Here is a 16,821-nt window from a genome sequence, read left to right on the forward strand (position 1 = left end):
AGTATGCTTTGATACACTAAAGTTTTTAATCTTGACAGATACCAGTTTATTTTTTTTCTTGTTGGTCATTCTTTCGGTGTTACATCTAAGAATCCATTTACTTTGAGTTTTGCTGGATATGGAATTACAGTTTTTTGATAGTTTCTTTCTTTTTTTGTTTGTTTTTTTCAGCATTTTAAATATGTCATTGAACTGCCTTCTAGCCTGCATGGTTTCCCATGAGAAATTTATCATAATCTTATTGAGTATCCCTTGTAAATAATGAGTCACTTCTTTCTTGTTTCTTCCAAGATTCTCTTTTCTTCTTTGTCTACGTTCTTAAGCATTTTGATTAAAATGTGTCTTGGTGTGTATCTACTTGAATAAATTCTTCTTGGAGTATGTTGAGATATTTCGGTACAATGTTTCCCCGAAAATAAGACCTAGCCGGACAATCAGCTCTAATGCATCTTTTGGAGCAAAAATTAATATAAAGCCCGGCCTTATTTTACTATAAAACTGGGTCTTATATAACATACACTATAATATAATATAATACAATCAGGTCTTATATTAATTTTTGCTCCAAAAGATGCATTAGAGCTAATGGTCTGGCTAGGTCTTATTTTCGGGGAAACACGGTAGTAGGTTTATATATTTTATCCAGTTTGGAAATGTTTTGACCTTTATTTCTTTAGATATTACTGCTTTCCCTTGCTCTTTGCCTCTTCTTCTGGGACTTCTAGTATTACGTATATGTTGGTCTGCTTGATGGTATCCCTCAGGTGTCTTAGGCTCTGCATATTTATCTTTATTCTTTTTTTTTCCTGCTATTTAGACTGAATAATTAGAATTGACTTATCTTGAAGTTTACTGACTCTTCTGCCTGCTCAATCTGCTATTGAGTGCTTCTAGTGAATTTCTCATTTCACATACTTTAGCTCCAACATTTCTATTTGATTCCTTTTAATAATTTCTATCCCTTTATTAATATTCACTAATTGTTGAAACATCATTTGTTTTTTTTTTTTGGTTTCCTTTGTTCTTTGTCCATGGTTTCTTTCAGCTTTTTGATCATATTTAAGACAGTTGATTTAAAGTCTTTTTCTAGACTGATGTCTGTGTTTTTTCAGGTACAGTTTATATTAGTATATACTTTTTTCCAGTGAACGGATAATTTTTTTTTTATTTGTACGATTGATGCTTTTTGTGGTAAAGTGGGAATTTTGAATATTATAATGTGATAACTGTGCCTCAAACTTTCGACTCTTCAGGGTTTGTAGCTGTTATTTGCAATGGTTTAGAGTTGTTTATTTAGTGACTTTTTCAAACTATTTTTATACATACTATATTCTTTGTCAAGTGTGATTTCTGAAGTTTCTGTTCCTTTAGCTTGTGTCAGCTATTGGTTTGTTAGAGATTTCCTTAGGTGATTGAAATCACATGAAAAAAAAAAATATCGTAGTCTTGCAAATTGGCTCTGTGTGAACTCATTCCTATGTTTAATTGCGCTTTTTACAACTTTGCCTTAGCTTTCACTTTCTGCTTCCCTGAGCAAAAAGGTCAGCCTGAGATGAAAGTTTTGGGTCTTCTCAAGTTTTTACTGGTGCTTTATGCCTTGACTATGTATATGGCTTTCTAGAGTCTCCATTTTAAATGGGAACTTTTCAGAGCACTTGTTACCCAAAGTATCGATCTCACCAGTTTTTCTTCTCAGGCTTTTGGTGTCTATATTATTTGCTCCAACTGTGGTCTTTTCCCTCGGTTGGCAGTGACCTCATAATTTTCAGTGTTATTAAAGAATGCCTTCAGCATTGCCAGTTTTCCACCTTGAGAGAGTTCTGGGTTAGGCAAAACAAAGGAAAGTGCCTTGCATCAGTCCTTTGGGACGCCTCCAGATAGGTCAAAACAGACAACAATAATTCCTTTAGGATAAGGTCTCCTGTCCTTCCTCTGGAATCGGGAACCCACACTGGGAATGTGGGCTTTTGCCTTACGACCATCACAGGTTAGTAGAGGAGGTGGGGATTGCGATAAGTTAAAATGCCAAACAAAATTATCGTAGTGTGTTGAAGTCACTTTTCTTTTGACTCAGTGTTAGCTTGTTTGCTGTAAACCTTTGGCTAATTTCCAGAGTTTCAACAAAGTTCATTTTGGGAGTTTTGCCATTTTATGTATGTATGTATGTATGTATGTTTTATTGGTGTTTCCTTGGAGGCAGAGGGCCTTGGAATATCCTACTACAGATTTTTTCTTATGTCCCATGTTATATACTTTATAGTAATTTGCTCTTGTGCTGGAAACAGTAGTTACGGATTAAATATTATTGAGCCAATGCATTTACAACTATCTGTTGAGATACCTGTCATGTGAAATCCACTGGTATCTTATTAATTGGTAAAAATGATAATGAAACGTTTTTATGATTGCCTAGTAACCACTCCTTTTAAAGGAAGTAGCAAGCCTGAAGAGGAGTTTACTTGTTGGCTGATAAGTTCAGTAACTAAATTGCCCTACATTGTCTTAGGTTTCCAAACCAGAGGGACCCAAAGAAAACCTGTTTAAAACAGATACAAACAAACAACAGCACAAATCGAAACTCAACTCAGTCTTGTTTCTTGGGGAGAATACCCTTTAAGGATAGACCAATATTAAGATTGTATTTACTTATTTTTAAGTAAAATTAATTGAGTTGGAGTCTATAGCTTTTCCTTGGAGATTGTCAATTTAAACAATGTTTGTGTAAGGTCAGGAAAGAGGAATAAAATATTGATCACTTAAAGTTTTCTGTAGAAACAACTCACATTTTATCTAAAGGCACTATTTATTGGTTTGGACTGAGGTTTATTTATAGCCTTTACTGATTCTTTAATAAGGACTATATTTGGAAATCCAGTTAAAGCCACATTATCCTACAGTTTATATGATGTCCCTATGCTTTTAAATCAGGCAAAGTAAAATTGATGGCTTTTCTTTTATCCTGAAATTAAGGCATTCTCCTGTAACTGTAAAATGGCTTTTGGATACTTTAAATTGGAGACTGTTCTGGTATATTGTATAATTAGGCATGACCTTAATGAGACAAGAAGGACGATACTGCAAACTTTGTGCTTTGAGACTGAATGGACAGTTTGATGGCTTGATACAAGGGCAGTGGTTGTCTGGCATAAATATTTCACACATGGGTAGCTAGTAGGCTATAGCTATACTTATCTGCCTAAATGTTTATAATATACTCAAGTGTATGATATGTCTGTTTTTCCCTATTCTGTTTTATAACATTTATTAGAATAAATTTTATTGAATCCTTGCACTGTTAACCTTGTAATATTTTCGAATGTACTTACCCTTCTGCAGCCAAAAACCACTGTAATGAATTAATAGGAGGTGTTAGCCAAAATTAAAGAGCTATTACTATTATGTGGCACATGGGCCATTTTAATATCTGGCAAGGAGAATTGATATTTTTCAGAGGGAATATAAATACTGTGGAATTATCTTCTTACTTCTGCGTTGGACTATGGATATTAATGTAGAAAACTCCATAATTTCTTTGGGCTTTAGTTTCTTCAGCAAATCAGTTTCATAAATGAATTTCTTTGAACTGCTTGGAAAGAAAGTTTTCGCAAAAGTTAAAGAATCATGCAGTCATCAAGTTGTAAGGAACTTTAACATTATTTAGCCAATCATGGCCCCGCCCACTTTTTTTGAAGAAAGTAAGTCCTGGAGACATTAGGTATCTTACTCGACATTCTTCATGGTGATAGATCTGTTGTAAAAATGTTAATACTGTACATGTATTTTAGGTATAGGAAGTTAGAAAAATATCAAGAGCATCTAAGGAAAGCATCATCAGGATAGAAGTCAGTGATCTTAGAGATATATTAACTTTAGGGAAGGGGACTTATAAAGAGCTTATTTGAAAGGAAAGAGCCACCAATAGTAGGAGAGAGGGAGTTACACCATGTTAAAAAGGTAAACAAGGACAGCTACAAATGTGGTAGCAGATATTCAAAGGAGAAAATACACAGAGCATACTGATAAATGCAATTACATCTCCCTGGAGGAAACTTTATGTGTGTTCTTTGCATTAAATTGGTTCAATGCTTGTGTACATGATTTAGATGAATATATTGATGGCATGTAGAAGAGTCAAAGTTAGATGGAGAGGATAGTTTGTGTACTTTATGTTAGAATCAATATTCAAAATAATATAAACCTAGAGCCCATGAAAACAAAAATGGGCAGTTCTGCATGTAGTGTAAAAGATCAGTGAAAACCAACCAAACAAAAACATTCTAATCATTTGACTAAGAAAAGGCAAAATGTGTCACCACTGCAAGTGGTATACTTTTTTTTTTTTTTTGGTCCATAAATTTAGTATAAGGCAACGGCCTATAAAAAATTCAATACAAAATTTATTTTGTAAGGGCCTTTTTATTTAATATATCCAGAGTAGGTAATAGAACAATGCTATTTAGACCTTTGCTAGAACATTGCATAAACTTGGTATTATATTAGAAAGAAAATGAGATACCTGGGTAATGATCCCTAACTTTCTCAGGATGACTCCTTTGAGAATCTTTTGAAAGCTATATCCCTTTTCCTTTACAAAATAAACATGGTCCCAAAATCCTGTCTGTGAAATCAAGGGGTTAACGTACCACTATTAAAATATCTTTAAAGTAGAGCAGCAATTGGAAGGAAGCCAGGAGAAGGGTAGACTAGGAAACCATGTCATTTGAAGAATATGTGATAGAAATAGGAATGTTTAGATTGGAGAATAAAAGGTTTCAGGAGACCTAAATTGTAATGTGACTGACCTTACCAGTGCTTACCAATATGAAGTTTGCTGCTTCTCCTGGCACATAGAAGATTGCATTTCCATGAGAGTAGTTCTGGCCACTGGGACATTGAGTAGGTATGCATTATTTCTGAGCTATGCCATATAATTGCTACTGTGAGATATATCAGTGCTCTTTCCCCCTGTCAGCTTGGGTCTCTGAGTAACTGTGCCAACTCATATGTATAGTGTGAAATACCATGTTCCCCTGAAAATAAGATCTAGCTGGACAATCAGCTCTAATGCGCCTTTTGGAGCAAAAATTAATATAAGACCCCGGTCTTATTTTACTATAAGACCAGGTCTTTAATATTATATAATGCAATATAATATAATAATATAATACAGTATAATACTGGGTCTTATGTTAGTTTTTGCTCCAAAAGACGCATTAGAGCTGATTGTCTGGCTAGGTCTTATTTTTGGGGAAACATGGTAAGTCTTTTGTTGAGTTAAGCAACTGAGATTTGGAGATTAGTTTGCTATTGCAGCTTAAAATCAATTATCTTATTCAGATAACTACTTCTCCGCCTTTTTTAAATCACCTTTACTGAGGTATAATTGATATATAAAGAACTGGATATATATAACTTGTACAGTTTGATGAGTTGGAGCAAAAGGCAATATTTTTATTACATTGATTGTAATGGAAATTTCAGGGCACTGAAAAGTAGAAATTGGCTAACAAGTTTCATTGTTTGCATTTATATCAAATATTGTACCCAGCAGAAAATAGCTGTCATCTACTCTGATCGTAGCCATTGCATGAAGGTAGCATTCTTCAACTCCCTAACTTGTCCTGGGCCCCAGTTATTCCAGGAGAAGTGGGAGCGGAAGACAGTGCAGCCTTGAATTGCTTCTCTCTGGGTGAAAATTGTACCCATGGGGCCATATCTAAACCCAACTCAAATTCATCATTTGGAACACTGAAATCTAAAAATAACACCCAAGTGATTACTGAACAAAGAGGCTCAAAGCATGAGATTTTCAGATTCTGTCTTTCTCTTCCTAGTTGTATGCATGTAGTCTATGATCTGGGAGTGGGTCACATCCATCTCTGTGACTTGGTTAAAATCTATAGGTAATGATCTTATTCTGGTTGCCATGAGAACAACAATAACAAAAAAAACCTTACTTGCTCTCAGATGCTCTCATGCCTTATGAAGAGGATTTTCCACAATAATGGGAAAGAACTTTCTAATCATTAGGATTAATGAAAAATTAAATGAACCAGGTGTCTCCTCATGGCTAGAAATATTCATATAGTGATTATGTGAAAGGGATCTGATACAAGGTAGGGGATTGGACGCTGAGCTCTAAATTATAATCAAAAGCTGAGAGTCAATGGTGGTTTTTGCCTAAATGTCTCCAGTCATATTTATTTTCTCAGGCACTTTTTTTTTTCATCAGCAATGGATGGCACATGTATTTGTCTAATACATATAAATGAATATTTATGAGCAATTTTAGAAAACTTTATAAGACACTACTTTTTAATATAGACTGTCAGTGTAAAAGTCTACATTTTGAGGTAAGGACCGAATTTGCTTATAGCTGGTGTATGCAAAGGTAGAGTGGAATTGAATGATTTAAGAAAGTGTCAGGGAACACATAACAAGCAGCTTGTATTAAGGGATGAGAGTCAATACCAGTTCAAGGATCAACATCTTTTTAAATGTTTATGTCTAAGATACTAGTCTATGTCTCTTAATATTCATGAGGGTAATTCTGCATGAATGACCTTCATCGGCAGCATGAATTTTGCAGCTTGCCCCTCCCCTAACCTTCAGGAGTTCATGCAGTCTTCTTTCTCTGAACATTTTCTGTCTTGTTTTGTTTGTGTCTTAAAAAAAAAAATGTGAATTCACACCCTCAATAAAATACATCTTACTCTACTGACTGGCATTCCCAAAGAAATGAACTTAGCATCACTGAATATTGGTTATCATCATTGTTATGACTTTCAGGGGAACTAATTTTTGTTTCAGGATCAAATATAATAAAACATGCATCATTGCTGGATGAAACAATTTGTTCCTTTGACTGGGTATCTAAGTGATATGTTCAAGTGAAAAAAAAAATCTCTTAACAGAGTTGGTTTATATGACTTTAAATATTCTGTTGTTTACATTGGGAAATGATGCCAAGGAAATCAGAATAATATTTCTGGTTGAAATAGAAGAAATTTTCAGAATCTATTAGGAGATTTTCTGATAGTGGATATATTACCTACTGTAGATGAAAGATAAAAAGATTATCTTTTCATCAGAAAGGGATGACAATAGCAATATAATGGTCAGAGATACAGGTGACTGGCATTTTCTTGATGTGTGACCTTGAGTAAATTTCTTAATCTTAGCACAAGTAGTCTCATCAGGAGTATGAAGGGATAACTGCACCTCCCTCATACTCTTGTGCGATTAAAGTAAGGAAATACATAAATGCAAAATGTAACAGATTGTCTAGTATATAGTAAGTGCTGGATAATACTGTTGTTATTGTTACTGTTACCTCTTATTGTGATTGAATGATCTTGGTGTAGGAAAGGAAGTAAGGCTAGCATGGGAGAAGGACTGTGGTGGTGGAAATTACAGGAGATTATACACCAGCGGCCCTGGTTTCTGGTCCTTGTTTTTCAGCTACCACACTGTAATGTTCAGCAACCACTAACCTCTTGGAGTTACAAAGTTAAGACACCTGATTGTATTTTGTTTGTCTAGACCAGCGACGCCCCAATTTTTTCCAGTTAGAATTTTCTTTCTTTTTATGTGAGTCAACAGTATGATTGCCAGCACATCTTAGTGCACTTATTTTATTAATCTTAAATATTGAAAGCTACAAATAGTGACAGTCAGGTGAGTCAGAGCTTTGAATAACTCACCCAATTCCAGAGTATGCTGAGAGCCAGCTGTGCTGAGGCCTCGTGGAGAGGAGGCAGAGTGGAGTCAGGCCCCGACGCTGCCCTCAGGGAGATCAGAATTAAGATGTGTAAAGTGGTCTTCCATCCGTTTGCCTGTAATCTTGTCCTTTTGTTTAAAAATACATCATTGGGTATAACACTCAGATCACATATGAAAGGATGAAGGCCACACAACTCTGCAAGACCACACGCTCTATCATTCACACCTATTTGTGGTCAGAGCAGTTTGGATAAAAGTAAAGGACAGTTAAGTGAAATAAGTCAATATGCCAGAAATGTAACATCGACTTATAATTATACCAAATCAGAAAAGAAAATGGTAGGTTTGTCTCAGTCACTTGAAAAAATGATGAGCCTTTTAGTACTAAAGTTAGCTAGAATTTATTGGGTAGATGACATACTAGAGTTTTTTTTTTGTGTTTTTTTTTTGTTTTGCTTTTTTTAAAAAAGGATGTCTAGTCTTTAGGATGGAAAATTCTGTGTAATACACCAGGGCAATTATCCTCAATAGAACTGAACACTAAATAATCTTACGGCCTAAGTAATTGAGCTGTCTGATAAATTTCTCACTCAAGATAAAACTGCCAGTATTAACCACTACAGAATTGTTATTTTCAGAAATGGTCATAAAATTTACTTTTCGGTAAGAATTATGGATACATTTGTCTTTAGTACAGAATGTTTTTCACAAAATCTAGTCTCTTGAATCTGTCAGTGCAAGTGTCCTGAAGGAGAAAAGGACTTTGTGGGTAAACAGAATTGAAACTTTTAGTAGCTCCCACTCCTGTAGTTTGTCCAGATAGTGACTGTGATCCACATCCAACAGTGAGAGCTAGTAATGAGCAGAAAGAGAGGCACAGTCTCACTAATACCAGATAGGAAGGCACAGAAGATCACAGGGAGTGAATCACCCAGCTCTGTCAGGCAGAGATTTGCTTTTGATTTTCCTTTAAATACCTTTGACATAGGGTCTGAGAATTTACTTTGCTGACCAGACATATCTGCTAATTCTGATTTTCTTCCTGTCAGTCAGACTTTTAAGTCGGGGGGGAGGGTGACGGGGGCCAGAAGGCCTAAATGAGCCTGGAGCAGGAAGACGGGTTGGACTTTCAGAGTAAAAGTGGCTTATGATCTTTTGGTGGGGAAACTTATAGTATAGAGAGGGTCTTACAAAGCATTCAAAGGGGAAGTTAAACAACAAAAATGTGTATGAAGCTTTGATCATTTGAATTCCAAATGTCTGTATGGCATATGTACAAGCAATGTCTGAAAAGAAGAAATGGGGCATCTTCAGAAGATTATGGGGCATCCTGTTTGTTTATAAACATATACACCACATACATGTAAATAATTTATATAACTATATGGAAGTCAATAGACTAGAAATAAAAAACATACATTTCCTCACAAATATGAAGAATGCCTCATTCTTTGTGATTTCAAGATGAAATTTATTCCAAATTAGATGACTTTTTAGAATTTTGTTGCACTGAATTATTTCCCACCCATAACAATAAATTGATGGTTTGGAAATTCTATCTTTAGCAAGAAAAAAGAAAAAAAAAAAACACTTTGTGTTAAGTATAAACAAATCCTTACTAATGAATCCCAACTTTATCTTTAAGTTGCCTTTCCTTTGTATATATTGAGTCTGTTTACATTTAATCACCCTAAAATCACCACAGTACGTTGGTCAAATGCATAATCAATTTACAAGAACTGTTTCAAGATTTAAATCACCATAGTTAATTCCTGTACCTCTGGGAGAGAATTCTTGATATCCCCAGGGTCATTTTATTCATCCATATTCATTACGGCAACACTCCAAGAACTTTGTCTTGCAACTTAGAGATTTATTTTGCACAACCGTTTTTAACTCAGCAAGCAGCCCTACTTTCAGTAAGCGGCTTTTAAGACTTAATGACTAAGTTGTTACACAAATTGATATAGTTTATTTTTTTCACTATGTGCTAAGTTTTGTTAAGTACTTTCATACTTTTTTAAAAATAAAATCCTTACAAAAATGTTCTGTGTGAGTGTGATAACTAATAAGCATTTACTCAGTACCCACCTTGTCCAACTGGACATTTTATGTATTATCCTTCTTTTCCCTATGGGAAAAACTGAGGTTCTAAGATATTAAGTAGCTCACCCGAAGTTTTGATTACAGTGCAAAGTTCAGTTTTCTACTATTTGGGTTTTTGACCCCCAGAGATCCCCCAAAGTCAATGTGCTGGATGGGGAAAGAGCAACAGGGGAAAGACGCTATATAACCAGCAATATGATACTCCATTCTCTCAACTTCTGGCTGACAAGACTAAAAATCTGGAATAGTGAGTGAAGATAAAAACAGAATGTGTTTCACCATCTGTCATGGGCAGTCTCCACTGGCAGCAGATCTCTTTTTTTTTTTCCTCCTTGCTTCACACACTAGTGGGTCTCTAACTGAGCACTTTGAGCAGAAGTCATCTGCCAGAGTATATCACCTTGAACTTACTTGAAAACTCTTTGGCTGGCTCCAGAGCCAAGAGTGAATAGATGAAATAGATGAAATGAAGATTGGAACTGCATTCTGTCACTTCTTTAAAAAGGGTCGGGGGGAAGCTGCCAGTGGAGGCTTGAGTTATTCTTTTTCTAAATTCAGTGATGAATATTTCCTCTAAACCACCACACAATGCAATAGGTTTGGAAAACGATGAATTGTCATCATCCTCATTCTTTTCTTTATATTGTCAATAATTACACCAAAAAAATGCAGGAATTGAGGCTGCTTGTGGTGCACCTGGGGTGTTGGGCCCAGTCCTAGAAGCTGCATCTTCCGCGGTCCCTGCTGTTGTAAGCAGCTTTCAGGTAACCAAGTTCCAAAACACGGAGGGAGGCCCGTCCGCCACTCCTTGAGGCCTGGATCAGTGACATTCAAGCAGGAACCACCCCCTCTTGTGGGAATCATATCAAATCCAGCTGTAGCTTGATTGCCTTCAAATCTGACCGTCCATGTGTGCTAGGCATTGTGCCTCAGGAAGACCAGGGAGAGGACAAGTGACGTGTGACTCACCTGGGATGCCATTCAGACCTGATCCCAAACTTGGACTTCTGTCCTTTTGATGACTTCCTCTTGGACACGGGCTCAGCCCACAGGATGGTGAAGCTGTTGCGGCTGCCAGCCTCTGGCCAGGTGCTGCCTTCAGGGACAGTGCTGATGCTGGACCCTGAGGACACCCAGGTGAAGGTGTTGCAAGCAGTTCCACCCCACCGTGGACGAGGTCCTAGTGAACGCACCGGGCGTGTCTGGGAAAGTCTGAGACATGGCCAAGCAGCAGCCCCTCACAGAGCTGGCAGCCCGCAGGGACCTGGTGCAGGGCGCTGTCTGAAGCTGAGGCACAGGCCTGACATGTAGTGGGCATGACATGTAATGACAAGCAGCTGAGGGTCTATGACCCCAGAGCAAGCCCCGAGGCTTCCCAGAGCACAAGGTCAGCAAAGATGGCCGCTGGCGTGGACAGACACCCAGGAGCACCTTGTGTCTACCTCATTCAACCAGATGAGTAAGCTTGAAGTGAAGCTCGAAGACACGTGGCTGTGCTCACAGGCCACACAGAGATCTACTCTCTGCACTTGCATCCCCTGGCAGCGGACATGCTGCTCTTCTCTTCCTGCCTTTTGGAACTGGGACCTTCAGCCTGGAGTCGGGCGGCTGAGGTTGCAGGGCCCCTGGGACCAGATCTTTGTCCTGGCCTGGAGTCCCAATGGGCAGCAGTTGGCCTCTGTTTGCAAGGATGGACGCATATAGGTCTACAAGCCCTGGAGTGGCCATAAGCCCCTTCAGAAGGCCCAGGACCCAAGGGGGCCCGGGGAGTCCGCATTGTCTGGGTGTGTGATGGTTACTCTCTGCTGATATCTGGCTTTGGCAGCCAACATGAGTGCCAGCTACTCCTGGACTCGGCCAAGGCCCTGACCAGTGGGTGCTTGGCAGTGCTGGGGCTGGATGTGGCCCCTTCTATCCTGTCCAGCCACGACCTGGTGCTACTCACAGACCAGGGCGACACCTGTGTGTTTCTGTACAAGCTGCTCCCCGAGTCCTCTCTCTTCCTGGAGTGCCACAGCTTCTAAAACAAATAATCACTCCAGAAAACTGTTCAGCCTGTAGTTCTGTGAAAACCCCAGGAGACACTGTGTACTAGGGGACAGAACAGTGAACTAGCAATCGGCACTTGTTCTGCCAGGAACTAGCTATTTGTATGTCCTTGGGCAAGTCACTTTACCAGTGTCAGGCTCTCCTTCCTTGTCTGCAAAGTAAGTGTGTTTGACTGAGATGGTTTCTAAAGTCCCATTGAGTTGCATATGCTGTGATTTGAGGTGTATGTAGAAGTAAGCATTTACTACTGTGTTTCCCCGAAAATAAGACCTTGGTGAACAATCACCTCTAATGTGTCTTTTGGACAAAAATTAATATAGGACTCGGTCTTATATGAGATAATACAATAAAATGTAATAATGGGTCTTATATTAATTTTTGTTCCAAAAGTCACATTAAAGCTGATTGTCTGGCTAGGTCTTATTTTCAGAGAAACAGGGTAACAGGATGTTTATTTTCTATTTGTGTCCTTAGAAACAAAATGAAAGGATAACAAACCTTTAACACAATGGAAGCTCACCTTACGTAGTTGAATTTAAATAGTACTGGTCTAAGAATCAAAACTCGGTTATGTGTTAACGTTTTCTTGTCACATCAGCATGTGGAATATATGTATAAGTCTACCGGTTTATACAGATAAGAAAAGGTAATAGCCGATTACATTGACTTTACTGATATGTGATCGATATATTCAAATATAAAGTCTCCCTGATTGTAGGCAAGTGATTCACATTTTTCTAATCTTACCGAAAGCCTGAAAGGTAAATGTGATGGGCTGAATTGCGTCCCTCCCAAAATTCAGAACTTGGAGCCCTCACCCTCAATACCTCAGAAAGTGAGTGTGTTTGGGGACAGATAATTACGGGAAAAGGAGGTCACATGGATGGGCCCTAATCTGATGTGACTGGTGTCCTTGTAAGAAGAAGCGATTAGAGCACAGATGACATAGACCAGAGGATGACCACGTGAGAACGCCAGCCACAGAGAGAGGGGTCGCAGAAGAAACCAGACTTACACCTTGATCTTAGGCTTTTAGTCCCCAGCATTGGGAGAAAATAGACTGTTGTTGTTTATACCACCATCTAGTCGACAATATGTTGTTATGGCAGCCCTAGCAAACTAATACGGTAAGGATGATTTCTTCTTTTTTGGTTGAGGAAACATGACTCAGAGAGGTTAGGGAACAGATAGATCGAAGATCATGTTGTTAATAAGTGGCAGAACTGGGATTCAAACCTAAGTTTTTCTGCCCATGCACTTTCCATGTCACTGAAGTTTGCTTATGAAGCATGAAACACTGCCTTCCCCTTCCATGGGCCATATAGGTATCACCTATGGTAAGCTATGTAGCCGTAATTGCATACGTATCTTTACAAAGGTATTCCAAGTATGGCACTTTTATGAAGAAAGGTAGCCTATTGCTCAGGACCCTGAGTTCCTCATCTGCTTGGAATGTTACTTCAACTTTTAGTGTCCGCTCCCCCACCCTCTGCCTTAAATAATGAGTCAAAATTAAAGTATCTACCTCATAAGTTTGTTGAAAGGATTAAATGAGATGCTGCATATGCAGTATTTACCATAAGTGTATTTGGAGGCATATTTTGGCATGTTTTCAGGACAAAATATGTATTAGCTATCCCTAATGCTATCATTATTATATTAATGATCTAATTTGATTCCACAACTACTCTGAATGATAAACAGCTTGAGAGATGTCTGAAATTTTTGTGACCAATCTTTTCATGTTAGAAAGAAATTAAGGCCCTGAAATCATAGCAAATGGTTTTGAAGGAGGAGAATGTCCTTTTTTTATTTTTATTTTTATTTTTTAAACTAAAATAGATTATTATAACTTCATTTATATCATATTTGTTCATAATAGCAGGATGATTATGACTCTTTTTAATCTAGTTATTGACATCATGGAGTTGTAGATGTTCAGTACAGACAGGTCTGTTGAGCTAACTGTGATTGTTTCTTCTTTACACCTTTAAGATACTGTTCTCAGTATAAAAATAACCTGCTCATTTGTAGTGATCTTTATGACTCAGAGTATTTTTATTATACCTGAAAACTATAATTGTATCCCCTTAAGCATTTGAGTCTTTAAAGTTCTTGGGGTTTAAAAAGTTTTAAGTCATTTTGCAATTACCCTTCCCTGTCCCCACAAAACAAATTTCCAGTTTGTAACAAAATGCATTGTGGCAAAAAGAATGTACAAAACATTACTATATAGGAAACCTTTTTTAGGCATATGTTGTTAAATGTCATCAATATTTAATAAATGTTTTTAGTAACAGGGTAGAATTAAGCAAAAACAAAGAAAAGGAAATTTCTCTTCAGCAGTTTTGTAAACAAAAATTTCAGTGACTTGAGTAAATTAGCAACTGTTTGATCATTTGACATTTTTATTGAATTGATTAAACATTTAACCATGTTATTGTGAGCTTAAAAAAAAATCTTTAATAACTCATTTAAGTGTGATTTGTCAGACATCGTTTCCTGAATGGTTCTTGACTCAGTCCTGGGGTATAATTTGGGAAGCAGTGGGAAATTAGATTGGAGAAGAAAGTTTAGACCAGATAATGGAGAGGAACAAAATGAGGGTAAGAATTTTATTCTGTAGACAGGAAGGCATATTTGAAGATTTCTTAGTAGGAAAATGACTTCGTATGAACTCTGGAAGATTAATTTGGCAGAGATACCTACAATCTATTAGAGCAGAAACTGAAGTTAGGAGTTTGTTTTAGTTGGTAAGACATGATGAACATCTGAACACGGATGCCTGCATTGGACTGGAGAGGAGAGAAGAGGGACAAGAAACATCACTTAGGTTGATCAAATATACATGAAAAATATGGGAGAGGAAGAGTAAAAGGTTAGTTGATTAGGTTATAAAATTATGTGTAATCTAGAAAAGTAGAAATATTTAAGAGGCATTTAAAGCATAGAGTGTTTTCATTTTTTTAACTAATTAGTTTGCATTTGCAAGTTCATATGAATCATATTCCAAGATAATAGTATTAGCCATGAATCTTCAAGGAAATACCAGAAGGACAGTGACCCCCTTATCTTAGACTAATACCTTAGCTTTACAAGCAGGGTGCTGGGGAAGGACGATTGGGTATCTGGTATTCTTAGTCTGTCATACTTGATGTAATTCTGCCCTACAAGTGGGGGCTGGCTGAAGAAAAAGAGCCTCAGGCCTCTCACCTGCCCTTAATTAAAGTAGAGGTTTTGCAACACAGAGCTGCGTGTGTGTCACCCAGGTGTGCCTGTCCCTTCCTGGGGAAGCCATAGTCCTAGAGGAGGAGCTAGACCAAGGGATCCCTGTATTCTTGGTTGCACCTGTAGGGTTAGACTTCCTATTATGCTGAGCTGAAGGCAGGGTGGGGGGGTTGGGTGCGAAAATAGATTGTGGATTCAATGCCACAGACTTGCTATTCTTACTGAGAGTTAGTATATTTTCTTATATAAATGTATCTTCATATGCTATATGCAAATTAGACACTTTAGTTACATGTGTTGTTTTAATGCTTTTCAACAGATATGATTGTTTCACTTGTGAGAGTCTAGAGCTTCTCACACTGCCATTCCAGAAGTTGTGTCTTTAGTTATCATTTGTTAATTGAGATTTTTTGCAAGTGAAATGTGCATAGATAAGGAAAAAAGGATTGTGAATGGGTCTGAAAACCCAGGCCATACGAGTAGTGTTTAGGAGAACTAAAAAATGCAAGAGATGCCAGGAAGCAATGTTTTCACTGGTAACGATAACTTTAATCTGTGTAGCTCCACTGAGCAGAACTAAAATTAATACACGGAATTGTTGGGAGGCAGATTTCACTAAATCTTTGAAGCAAGTTTAGTTGAGTGAACAGTAAATGGCAGCCAAATGTGTGGCACTGAACTCCATTTTACAGGAGATGTGTGAACAAAGCTGAGAAAGCATCTTTTAAGGGAATGCTAGAGGAAATGTCTGCAATGATAGATCATCAGGCAAGATGAACATAGAAATGTTTGCACTGCACAGAAGCCAGTTTGGAGACTACTTATAAATCAGTATGAGAGATGATGCTGGTCTGTAGGGGATAGTAGCAGATAGAATGAAGAGAAGTGGACTGGCACCTCGCATTGGACTAGCACCTAGCATGACAGTAAATGCTTCAGGGAAAGATACAAAGATGTATGAGGTTCATTAGAGCCTGTTGCAAACAGAGTTCACCTGGCTTTGAGTTAGGACACTCTTTCCTTTTCATCTATAATCTAATGGGCCATAGCTGTGATTTAAGGGAATGCTTAGATACCCATGCATCTTGCATGTTCTCCTCATCGTTGGTTAGATGTAGAATTGTTTCATTAGAACTCAACTTCATATAGTATCAAGACATCAGAAAACGTGAGCCTTGGAAGCTGACACACCAAGCAACAAAGAAAAAAATAAAGTGTTTACTTGCACAAAATTTCTGAAATTATTTGACTTTATCCCTATATCCAATAATGGTAGAAGTTTCCAGAAGCAACAAGATGTACACTAACACAAGTAAAACCAGGCAAAACAATGAATACATGTTTATAAGCTATAGCCCCAGATCATAAAGTCAAGCATACTTTCATGCATTTTTTTTAAATTAAGGAATGTAAATGAGGAACATCTCTATAATGAAGATCTATAAGACAAATTGCTGTAAAGCTGCACAAGATCAACAGAATAAATGGAGGAAAGTTTGAATAATATAGCCTTCCAGAAGCAAGTAGGTAGAAACTCTAAAGGGAATTAGAATGTGGTAAGAAAAAATTCTTTTCACCAGATTACCAATTTTGGTAATAATGAAAAGAATGTAAGAACCTCACAATTTGAATTGTTATTCTATACAGCTCACTAAACTTTTTTTGCAAAAAAACACAATATTTGAGATATATCTAATGGGGTAGAATGCTAGGAAC

The 16,821-nt window shown here is 37.4% G+C and overlaps 1 pseudogene; it reads left to right on the forward strand.

The window, feature by feature from the left end:
• The first annotated feature begins 3,667 nt into the window (after positions 1-3,667).
• On the forward strand, positions 3,668-11,852 carry LOC117035855 (coronin-7-like; annotated as a pseudogene).
• The last annotated feature ends 4,969 nt before the right edge of the window (positions 11,853-16,821 follow it).

Source organism: Rhinolophus ferrumequinum, chromosome 16 (genome assembly GCF_004115265.2).
Source record: "Rhinolophus ferrumequinum isolate MPI-CBG mRhiFer1 chromosome 16, mRhiFer1_v1.p, whole genome shotgun sequence".
In the NCBI taxonomy this organism is placed as follows: domain Eukaryota; kingdom Metazoa; phylum Chordata; class Mammalia; order Chiroptera; family Rhinolophidae; genus Rhinolophus; species Rhinolophus ferrumequinum.